The following is a 12,636-nucleotide window of genomic DNA, read 5'->3' as shown; positions in this document are numbered from 1 at the left end:
CTATGCTTTCACCTTGAAGTCTTTGGTTTGAGGGGCCTGACAGTTAGAATGGGGGGTCCAATGCCCAAATGTTTAACCAGACATGGCAACTCCTGAGAAAAATGGCGGCAACCCCTCTATTTTGTGAGAGCAGTCAGTCATAAACAACCTAATTTGACTTTGATGAAGCAACATCTGGGTTGATCCATTTAACACAAACTCCTACGGTTTGACATTCATGTAAGCAGAGGAGAAAAATCTCTATAATTGAAGGATATCACCATGAAGTGCTGTTATCTACTATTAACATCTACTCTCATCTCCTGTAATTCCCCCAAATGCTGTAAGACTGTCATTCTTTACTGATAATGTTATTATTTACCAGTTCTATAAAGGTTGTTCTGTTATAGTATAATGTACTACAAAAATCTGCTAAAAATCAACATAAAGGGGTAAATTTCAGTTTTATTGTACCAGAATAAAGATTTACACAAAGTATTATGCTACAGCACACACATATTCTTGAGATAATAAAGAAAGCTCAAGAGCCATTTGAATTTCTTGTTCAATATATACACAAACAAATTAACATCAGAGCAGCAGAGTGAAAAAAGACATAAACAACTGTCTGCAAGAAGAAAAACCTAGAGAGGTTTTTGAAAGTGCACAAAGGCCCTGGAGGAGTCTGTCTGTGAGTGCCTGGAGGCAGTGATTTACTTTGATTTAAATGTGTGTGCATGTCTTTTGTATGATCTCTGGTGGTAAGGCTCAGTGTGACACATGTAGGAAGTTTAATTTCTGGCTCTGTCTGTCTGGCCTTTGTCTCCTTTTGGGCTGGCTATGGTGTAACAGATGTTTAGCCCATCTGGAGCACCTCAGTTCTGCTGTGGTGTTTCACTGATGAGTCAAAGCACAGGGTAAAAACAGAAACAGGCTCCCTCCTGTGAAACACTCTAAAGGTTGATACATAAGGCTTCAGGTCCATACATCCTCTCCTTGAAGCCTTGGTACATGTAGGCCTAGTTATACCAGTCTCTGGCTCCCTTCAGGGAGCGCTTTCTGTAGTATCTCAAATGTTCTGTGAATGTAATGAAAATACCAAAGAAAATCCATCTAAATCTATTATGGCATATTAGATTAGATTAGATTCAACTTTATTGTTATTGCACATGTACAGGTACAGAGCAACAAAATGCAGTTTAGCATCTAACCAGAAGTGCAAAAGAAGCAGCAAGTGAGGATAATAACTTAATAAATACAGTATGTGCGGTTATTTTTACAGTCGTTTACCAGGTTGTGCTATAAACATATTTTACAGATGGTGTTTACATTAAATGCCTTAGACTATAAGTGCAGGAGCTATTTAGCTATTTACATAAGATAGAGGAGATGTGCAAATCATAAATTACATGTATACAGATGATAGAGTGCATGAGTGCGCAGGACAGGTTTAAACAGTAGCTACGTTGGTTACTAAGCTAGTGAGTTGTTGTGTAAACTGCTGTAGTGTAGTGAGGTGTGGAGTGTGTAAGGGTCAGCAGGAGTTCAACAGGGACACCGCTCTGGGGAAGAAGCTGTTCCTCAGTCTACTGGTCCGAGTCCTGAGGGTTCTGTAGCGCCTCCCGGAGGGCAGGAGGAAAAATAGTCTGTGGGCGGGGTGGGAGGAGTCCTTGAGTATGCTGCGTGCTCGATGCAGGCAGCGCTTCCTCTGGACATCTCCGATGGCAGGGAGTGTAGTCTTTGTGATGCGTTGGGCAGTTTTCACCACCCTCTGCAAGGCCTTGTGCTCAGCGATAGTGCAGCTTCCATACCAGACTGACACGCAGTTGGTCAGGATGCTTTCTATCGCACAGCGATAGAAGTTCACCAGGACAGCCGAGGATAGCTGGTTCTTCCTAAGTGTCCTCAGGAAGAAGAGGCGCTGGTGAGCCTTCTTGATGATGCTGGAGGTGTTTGTGGTCCAGGACAGGTCCTCTGAGATGTGGGTCCCCAGGAACTTGAAGCTGGAGACACGCTCGACGGCCATCCCGTTGATGTGGATGGGGTCCTGTGTGCCTCCTCTTGCCTTCCTGAAGTCCACGATGAGCTCCTTGGTCTTGCTGGTGTTGAGGACCAAGTTATTGTTAGCGCACCATGTGGTCAGGCGCTCTACCTCCTCTCTGTAGGCTGTCTCGTCGTTGTTGCTGATGAGACCGATCACCGTTGTGTCGTCTGCAAACTTGATGATGGAGTTGGATCCATGTACAGGTCTGCAGTCGTAGGTGAATAGAGAGTAGAGGAACGGGCTCAGCACACAGCCTTGTGGCACACCGGTGCTGAGTGTGATGGTGGTGGAGCGGCTGTGACCTGACCTAACATGCTGTGGTCTGTCGGTCAGGAAGTCCAGAGTCCAGTTGCAGAGGGAGGGGTTGATGCCCAGGTCTCCAAGTTTGGTGATCAGCTTGGAGGGGACGACGGTGTTGAAAGCTGAGCTGAAGTCAGCAAACAGCAATAATATGGCCATGAGACCAAGATATGAGGACCTGGGTAATGAGTAATTAGAATTCTCAGGAGTTCAGAATAAATAAGGAACCTGCTCATTCAATTAGCAGAGTCTAAATGTGAGTTCAGGATATGTGATTTTGAAACAAATATGAAAAAAATCTGGAAACACAGCAGCAAAACCTATTATGTTTAGCAAATGCCTGCTGGTTGAAGGTGGAGGAGATCTCTTTCAGAGGGCTAGAGGGGACGATTTATTTGTCACCTGTAAATTGCCTGTGTAGCACTGACTGGAGACATGAATCGGATCTGGAGAGGAACAGGCATGCAGATGTCATGGCCTATGACTCACTTTCCACAGACAGCCAGGAAGCAACAACAAAGCCAACACATGAAAATGTGTCCTCTGCATGCTCCCTGACATTAGAGCCATCTCTGACGCTGAGTGTAAGATTCCAACAGTCCCCTGTTCCACCCCAACAGCACCATTGCCAGCTTGGGTGGCTGTGGCCTAAGGTGCTAGAAAAGCGTAAGCTTCTGGATTCAAATCAGGCCTGGAGCTTTGTAATCACTTCAAACCTCTGTCAGTGGTCACTAAGTTGACCCGCTGTGGTGTCTGTTATTCCAATAGAAGCGAATGATGAAGAGTCAGCTTCCCAGTTTACTGCAGTTGTTCACCTGACAACAGCTTCTGCTTTAACTGCTGTTTCCCCATATGTTATTTCTTGTGTATTTTTTGCACCCACCCCCCCTCCTATTAATCTACAGGTATTGCCGCCATAAGAAAGATTATGCTGTTTCTTATTAACTTTCATACACGGTGAGATTTGGACTGCAACTTTTTGTATGTATTTCTATGCTCTATGCCTCTCCTCTCCTACCTATTCTCTCCTCTACCTGTCCTCTCCCTTATCCTCTCTCTCTGCCCAGCTGACCATCAGCAGGAGGGTCCCCCTATATGAGCCTGGTCCTGCTCAAGGTTTCTTCCTGTTAAAGGGGAGTTTTTCCTTGCCACTGTTGCTTGTCTGGGGTCAGGCCCTGGGATTCGGTAAAGCACCTAGAAACAATTTTGATTGTAACAGATGCTATATAAATAAAGATTGATTGATTGATTGATTGATTGATTGATTGATTGATTGATTGATTGATTGATCGATTGATCTGAGGTGAGTGTTGACCAGGTGGCTGTCCAGTCCTCTGCAGGAAAGAAGACTGTGAAGTGCGCCTTCTACACTGGGTCTACGACTTCCTCAATCTCCCAATGTAACATTGTGAAGGAAGTGGCACTCAGGGAAATACCCTGGTGGTTCTCACTGCCCTCTTTAAACTATTCACCTATTGTATGGGCCTCTCTGATTCAATTAAGGATGAGCTGGCCGTTCATGATGAGACTCAGTCCTTGAAGGAGTTAAATACCTTGACAATCTGTCTAGACAACTGGTTGTGTGAGAGACAGATAGATAGAATGGGGAGAATGGAATATTCCCTACAGCTGCGGACCAACCCAAAAGTCAACTGTCCAACCTCTGCACTAGAGGCCGCCCCCTCGAAGGCAACCACAGCTCTAGGTTCTCATCTTCTACCTACACAATTCTTGAGAGCTGATGCATTCCTGCAGAATGTCGCCGTCAAAAGAATCCCCATTGTTGCATCTACTGCAGTGAGCCTGGTCATTTCCTAGCACCCTGTCTTCTTCGGCAAAAAGGGGAGGCTCACCAGTAGATGGAGGAACCCCAGAGGGCTGAGCCTCTACCTCCGCTACTACTATTAGATTATCCTCTGAGGTTTTTTAAGGCAAACATGCCCACCAAACTTTTAGAAGAGCCTAAGGAGGTGTTGGCTTTAGATATTAATTTGTTTTCCCTGGTCACGCAACAAACACTCCAAAGTTATAATTTTTCCTTAAACATGAGTCTATGCATTGTGGATTCAAGAGTATTCTGATTCCATCACAACAATACTGTAAAGAAATCTCACTATCGACATCTATGTGTACCAGAGGGTTCAGTTTTGGGACCAGTCCAGTTTAGTTTATACATGAAGGATTTTACCTTTGAACTAAAAAACGGTTACTTCTATACATATGATATAATTAACCTTCAGTCGACTTTGCTTAAAGCTAAACTTGTTCTAAATACAGACAAGTCTAAATTTATGTTCAAATTCTGAAATTGTTAATGAGAACATTTCAATTTCTTCAATAAATGCTTTGCATATTGAAAAGTTGTTAGAATATAAATAATTGGGAATTTGAATAGACTACAAATTTTCTATTATCATCGTGCCTTCAAGCTGCATGGAAAGATTGGTTTAATGTACAGAAATAACTTGTTTTGTAATGCTTTTTAGGTAAAGGATTGTGGAAGCAACTCTTCCATTTTAAATTATGGTTATGTAATTTGCAGTCATTCAGTTGCTTTAACTGTAAAACATCTGGACTCTGTCTATTATGCTGCACTAAAATTTATTACAGGTGGCTGCTATGACACCCATCACTGCCCTTTATGTAGCTATACTGGCAGACCATCCCTTGCAGAGGCTAACTGGTTACTCATTATTTTTAATGCACTTCTTCACATACCTCCTGAATACAACTGTTTTGTTATTTTGGCATCCCACACTATCCTACTCAGCAAAATAATTGGTGTCTTCTTGGGGTCCCTTACTGTTGAACAGACCCGTGTGTCTTTTCCAGTTCTGCTGCAAAGTCTTGGAAATCGTTGCAAAAACCTTAAAATTGGTTTCTCCACTATTTGTAAACAAATTTATGCTTGTTCCTCAGCGGTGTTAAATATGTTCTCTGTTTTATTGTAAAATCTTTTTGTCTATTTGTTTTGTGTTGTGCACTTGAAAATGAAGGTTTTCAATGGGTCCTGAGCATTTAAAAAAGTTTGGAATGGAATTAAATGAAATCAGGCTCTAGTGGTATTGAAGTAATATTATGATTGTACATCATCAATGAAACAAAGTTACAGTAATATGTTTTGATGAAAAGAGATTTGGGGACCAAGTGGATCAGTCTATATTAGAAAACTAACAGACCATCACCAACTCCAAACAGTGTCCAAAGATAATGAAATCACAATTAAAAATGACTGAAAGTACCTCTCTTCACAGTACAGATTGCACATGTTTAGAATTTTTTTTTTTAAGAACAGCTTATCACCACATCATAGTGTTCACCTCAAAGCAAAAATCACTCAGCTATTAAAACATTCATTTAAAAAGGAAAACTGGAAAATGTTTGACAAAATAAATGTGCAAATGCATGGATTTAGCTACACAGAATGAAGGAGTTTAGTGTGAAAAATCCAAATCTGCACGCTGCAACATTAGACAAATGTCATTTTTGTTTTATTTTTTCTTTACTATTAATTCGCTTTTCTTTCAAATCAGGTTCTCCTGAGTGTATCCTATAAGCACCTGGTTTAGATTTTACTCATCTGCTGGGGCTCATTTATTTATTTCCTTTCTTTTCAGAGGTTTTCAAGCAGATTCCTCTCTGTCAAAAAAGATAATTCACTTTTTCTTTTGTTTTCTTGGTCTTTTTCTTGGCTGACAAGGTACAAGTTCATCATCAGAACACTCCGATTCTTCAACTGGATGCCTGTTTTGAAAAGTAACATTCTTTCTTTTATTGCCATCTTCTTTTTTTCTTTTTCTTGATGGACCAGAGACAGTTTTCCCTACAGAGTCTTTAGGGGGCAAGCTTCCGTTTTGAACTGGAGCTTTATTCTTTTTACTTTTTGGTTGACCATGGGCAGGTTCTACTACAGAATCCTGACTTTTGTCAGCTTTTCTTGATCTGGTTGTTTTAGGTATTGTTTTCTTACCACCTTCTCTTGTTCTACCAGCCAATTCTTTTCTTGTCTGCGATGGAGTCGGCAGTTCAGAATTCTCTGCAGTCACATTTACAGCTGGACCTCTCTGTCTTCTTCTCTTTAATGGGCGAGCATGTTCTTCATTTTCAGAACTAGTATCTCTAGTATGCTGAACTACACACTTTCGGTTTACTTTCCTCATCCTTCTCCTTGATGTTCTTGGTAGTTCTACTTCAGATTCTTCAGCACTAACACCCTCATTTGAGACTGGATTGTTTTCAATGTCATTTTCAGATATAGTTATGTCAGAGGTTTCAGCATTGCCAGGGCTAGATTGGCCTGAAACTCTTGATGAAGGATCAACTGCAGGACTACCAGGATCATTCGCTTGATTTAGGTTATTGCCAGCCTCACTTTCAAAATTAATGTCTATAGTTACCCTGTTGTCAAGATAGACAAAATCTGTGCCAAATCCATGAGGAAGATATGACTCAAGCCAGGACTGAAGTGACCTGGAAATTCGGGCATCTCGTATGTTTTCACCACGTGGGAGATTGATTAACCTAATTTGTATGCCTGAGAGGCAGAAAATAAAATCTATCAGGATATCATATACAATTAAATTACATTTCTCAGTGACAATTTAAATAGAAGTTATTATGATTTTATTATATTCCTGTTATTATTAACAGAGCAATTCTTTCGATCAAGATCCAATGCATTAACTATATTTAGGATGGTAAATGAATATTTACATTTATATTTACAATTATTCTACATTACAATTTAAATTTGTGTTATGTTTTTCATGAGTGCGCATTCACACACTGAATGCAGAATAACTGTTCATGGAAAATAGTATGAACTTTAGTAAGCAGGTGGTGGGATTGAACGTTTGTATTAACCAAAGGTGGGAAGTAACAAAGTGCAAATACTTTGAATACTTTTGAATTTTTTTACTTTTATTCTCTGTGTTTCTACAACTGTATCTGTGCTTTCTTCTTCTTGTATTATGAAAACAAGCTTGCTACTTTTTAACCTTCAGCAATGACACAATGTAAAAGACATAACTAACTAGAAGGATAGACATTGGGACAGTTAACCATGGGTACTTAATCAGTGGAGCTAGAGAACTTGCAGGAGCAACATGGAGGGATATTCACTAGAGGAATGAAGTGAACCCCATGGCTGCATTCACTTTTGTAAAATTATCAGTCTATAGTGTTTTCATGAATGGCATAATTGTAATCATTTCATTCTAATTTGTGTGTGTGTGTGTGTGTGTGTGTGTGCATTATACTCACGATTTCTACCCCGATGGAGGCTATCTCCTGAATCCATATTTGACAATTCTTTAAACAGCAGAATTATGGACAAGTACCAAATATGGTTGCAGTTAATACACATAAATTATGCCCAACAAATATGACTTTTAATGGGCTTTAATGAACTCATCAAAGGATTGACATCAAAGAAATAAGGAAAACGATTAGATTATATGACACAGGCAGAAATGAACAAGCTATCACAGCTAAGACATACTACAGGCTTCCATCAAACAGCTGGCTAAACTCAGCAACACGAACCATCTAGCTATCCAGCTATCAGGGAGCTGCTAACAAGCTTCTTTAAAGGAGCAACCAGTTGTCCTCTAACAGATACCACCAGGACCATACAGCAAAGACTGTTTTTTTGAACCGGAATTGTTTTTTTTTCTCAGCTTGGCTACTTCAACAGGATCATCAGTTATAGCAACACACCAGTTAGTTAGACCAGAACACCAGAGTAAGCTTCCTTCAGGACTGAAAACACCAGCTAGGTCCTAGCTAATAAAAGTACTTTGCCCTCATGTATTTTGTTGCGGTACTCAGGTCATAGTTTAGTTGGCTCTGCCACATTGTTCAGTTAATAACAGTTAATTTGCAATACATAGACTCTGGGGTCTCTGGGTTTCTTACATGCTAAACTATCCTTCCTCTAACCTGGCACCTCATGACACGCACACCACTTATCACATGCAAGTGACATCAGCCAGCAAATTGTCCAAGGACCCTTAATGGACAGCCATCTTGGTCAACTTTCCATCTTTGTTCCTGGTCTCAAGGCCTTACCAGCCCCTGTTCAAACATGCACGCTTGCAGGCTCACACACACGCTTCTGCCATTCCTACTGTCTGTTTAGTGTCACATAAGAGTGAAAGCTGCCAACTACAATGTCAAGAACTTCAGTTTCCTTTAAACATGACGTCTACTTGTTAATATAATTTTGGGTCTATCTGATTATTAATCAGAGGGCTAAATTAACAACTTAGTATATTTTATTAGACTGATTTAATGAGTTGGGTATCTTTTTTTCTTTAGAAGGGTGGTGCCCCAAGGTGATCTAACATCCTTGGATCCAATTATTTAATAATAATTATCTTTGATAATTACAATTTTGAAAGCCAAATCCTACATTTAATAGGCAGGTATATTCAGAAATTGTGCCCTCTCCTGGCACTGGAGCTTGGAAAGAATACTAGCTGTCTACAAATCCCTTCAAGAAGAATTTTAATATCACTGGTCGCATAATTTAGTGCGAGGGGAAAAATTTAGCCCTATTTCTAATGGTCTTGGTCAGGGTCTGATTCTGCACCGTTGGGGCAGGATGTCCTGCAGGCCTCTGTTTTATGGGTGCACAGGGTGTTCTTTGGTGACAGGTGGGGCTTGCAAAGCCATGTTGCCCTGCCAAGGTTGTCACCCAGTAGGCCCAGTATTTACTTCGTATAAAAAAAATAATATTCCTGATTCCGGGAGGTTGAGCTCAGCAGACTTACCTTAACAAAGCAAAATCTGTATGACACAAAAAGGCATTCAGACGCATGTCTCACTGCCGGACAGGACAAAGATGAGAAAAGGGTATAAGTTGGTGTCCTATTACATCACATACAGAATTGCAATTGCCACTACTACTGCACCAAACAAAGGTTACGACACATTGCCAACTGGATTTTCATTTATGAGTGATATCAGTACATTCCTATTTTAAATTAAATACCTCCATTAGGCTCTGTAAAATGAATCCAGCCAAACAACACAGTCAAAAGACAAAAATGCAAAAAGGTGTCAACCAGCAGATGGGATAAACAAAGCTTTTTCTTCAAGTTAGCAGATCTTAAATGGGATTGCCCCCGAAGATGGTACAAAGTATTCTCATTATCTGGCAGTAGAGGGTGCCAACACCTCACAAAAACACCAGAGCATGGCAATTCCACACACCTCCAGGCCAATTATTCACTGGAACCATTGGAACCAACAAGATGCACACCAATCTGTGAGGGATGATCCATTTACATTATCATTAAGTTATTTCATATTGCGGTGATCTCATAATTAAAGCCCTTTTGATGAATAGTGTTCCAAACTGCACCAAAATCACCATTGTTACAGATATGTGGTCTATTTAAATTAACTCTATATTCCAGTACCGTGTTTTCACGACTATAAGGCGCACCTAAAACACTGACATTTTCTCAAAAATCAACGGTGCGCCGTATAATATGGTGCGCCTTGTGTGTGGACTGAGTTCCAAAATCTGCTGTGCACCTTTGGTGGGTGCACTCCAGTAAACACTCACACAGTAAGCACTCCGCCAATCGATTAGTGGCACACCTACGCGTAAGGATCCCCTAAAATCGGTCAAGCGAGACGAGAATGAATGAGGCTTACTTTAAACTGCAGGCCATCAAATATGCGGCTAAAAATGGAAATCGAGCAATCAGTGTTTTCGCTTTATGAGGAGGCGGCATCTCTCCATACGCGTGAGGACAACTGTTGCGCAGCGGCTGCCAGCGGATTACCAGGAGAGGGTGGCCATCTTCCGCACCTACTGCCGCAACAAGATAACCGCGCCCAGCCACATCACCAACATGGATGAGATCCCTCTGACTTTTAACATCCCTTTGACCCACAAAGTGGAGAAAAAGGGACCAGCACGGTGGTGATACGTACAACGGGGCACGAGAAGTCGTCGTTCACCGTGGTTCTCGGCTGCCACGGAAACGGACAGAGCGCTGGATGACGGAAGGCGAACAGTCCTTCACAAAGACTATGAGGCAGCGGCGGGCAAGTTATGCCACCATATGCGGGTGGATTGTAGACGCATGGGCTATGATACCGTCTTCATGTATTGTAAGAGCTTTCACAAAATCAACGCTGAAGCGGAACCGGTCGGTGAGTCCGATTCAGATGATTAAGAAGAGGAATTCGGGATGTTGGACATTGAAATAGTGCAGCTGTTTAATTCAGATACAGAAGATGAAAACTTTGATGGTTTTGTGGCGGAAGAATGAATATTTTGTTCAACAAATGTGTCGAAACTCACTGTTTTACTTCCGTTGTCATTTTTACTGTATGTTTTAGCATGCGCCTAATAATACGATGCACCTTATGTATGTTTTAAATACAGAAAGAGCACCCATAACTGAGACTGCGCCTTTTAATAGAGTGCGCCTTATGGTCGTGAAAATACGGTACATAAAGAACAATAAAACCAGGCTGTAATCTTTACAACCAATCAATCCATAGAGGAGTACGTGTCAGAAGCATTAAACACAAAAGCTTTTTAATAACTGTTTACATGCAACCTCTACAGCAGAAGTTGGCAGCAAAGTCAAGAAAGGAGACCAGAAATCCAGAAACATTGAATGATGGAAACCTGGAAACTGAAAATCCTTGACAAATCCTGTTGTATCCTCATTTGGACATTAAATATAAATCTCTACATAATACAAACTAATAAAATCCAAATCACAGATATGAGAGAAAATCTCATATTCTCCTTACTGATTTACTGTTGAGTGAAACGGTAAAACATGTGCATTTATGTGCATTTAATATGATCAGTGTTTTTCAACAACTGCGCCCTGGCATACTAGTGGACTGTGAGATAATGTCAGGTGTGTCGTGCAAAATTAGCCAACTTCACTTAATTGGTCTTAAAATGTTAAAACATTCCATGTCAAGTGAAGGCATTTTAAAAGGATTTAAAGCCTATTTTCTTCCATGTCGGTAAGTGGCAGCAGGTAGCTGCTAGACGCAGTACAACGAAAACTACCTTTCATTTACTTTCACCAGACATGTGAGGACACCAGCTCTGTTGTGCTTGGTGTGTGGTGAAAGACTAGTCAATAGTGTCATGATCCCAAGTAAGCTTCAAAACCATCTCCAAATGAAACACTTCAAGGCAAAAAGGTGGACTATTTTGTTCGCCAGTGTCAAAAGCCAAAATCTCTTTTATGAGACAAACCACAAAGGTGAATAGCGTGGTAGCCAGCCCTCAGAGCTAGCTGCCATGTGGCTGAATATGTTGTTGGATGCTCAGTGTTGATGTGGTAAAAGAAATAACCCCACTCAGATAACACTATTGCCAAACAAACTGATGACGTGTCTGCAGGCATTAAAAATGTTGTTTTGGAAAGGTTTTGCATCAAGAAGTGATGCTATTTCTTGTGAAGTTTTTCTGCCCCCCCCCCCCCTTCTGTATTTATCTACAGGTATCGCTGCCTTCAGAGCTGCATACTGACCTCCGATCCCGCTGACCCATTCAACTTGACTCCACTGGCAGCATAATTTATTTAATATAATGTATTTCTGTATGTATTCTCTATGATCTATGCCTATTCTCTCCTCTACCTCACCTCTCCTCTACCTCTCCTCTCCTCTACCTGTCCTCCCCCCTTCTCCTCTCTCTCCACCCAGCCGTCAGCAGGAGGGTCCCCCTACATGAGTCTGGTCCTGCTGAGGGTTTCTTCCTGTTAAAGGAGAGTTTTTCCTTGCCACTGTTGCTTGTCTGGGGTCAGGCCCTGGGATTCTGGAAAGCGCCTAGAAACAATTTTGATTGTAAAGACGCTATATAAATAAAAATTGATTGATCGATTGATTGATTGATTGAAGAAGGAATTTGCTTTGGAACTTGACGAGTTCATGGACATTGGTGGTACATTGATGTACAACTCTTGGCCAATGTATGTTTTGTTAATGAAGACGCAATTTTTTTGCAAGTCACTGCCATTTTGGGGGGGGGGGGAGTAAAGATTTGCCAACTCCCAAGGAGAAACGTTCTTTTAATTTTCCTCCAGTCTTTACTGAATCCCTTGACTGGGTTAGTAACCCATATACGTTTAAGGGAAGGACATGACTTTATAGGAGCAGGAGGAGCTAACAACTAATCGTAGTTTAAAGCTAAGCTTCGCTGACCCATCACTGGACAGTTTTTGGGTGACTGCTGCGAAGGAGTTCCCCAATCTGTCAAAGGTTTCGAGCTTCATTTGTACCTGGCTTCAATTGCTCCCTGGATAACAGCTTTGTGTGTATCT

General features: G+C 41.2%; 1 protein-coding gene across 9 annotated transcripts in view; it reads right to left on the bottom strand.

The window, feature by feature from the left end:
- auts2a (activator of transcription and developmental regulator AUTS2 a) overlaps positions 1-12,636 on the bottom strand; it is a 222,542-nt gene that overhangs the window by 165,684 nt on the left and 44,222 nt on the right. The gene's annotated exons all lie outside the window — the stretch shown is intronic.

This window comes from Takifugu flavidus, chromosome 14 (genome assembly GCF_003711565.1).
Source record: "Takifugu flavidus isolate HTHZ2018 chromosome 14, ASM371156v2, whole genome shotgun sequence".
Taxonomy (NCBI): Eukaryota; Metazoa; Chordata; class Actinopteri; order Tetraodontiformes; family Tetraodontidae; genus Takifugu; species Takifugu flavidus.
This window is presented reverse-complemented; position numbering and strand designations above follow the sequence as displayed.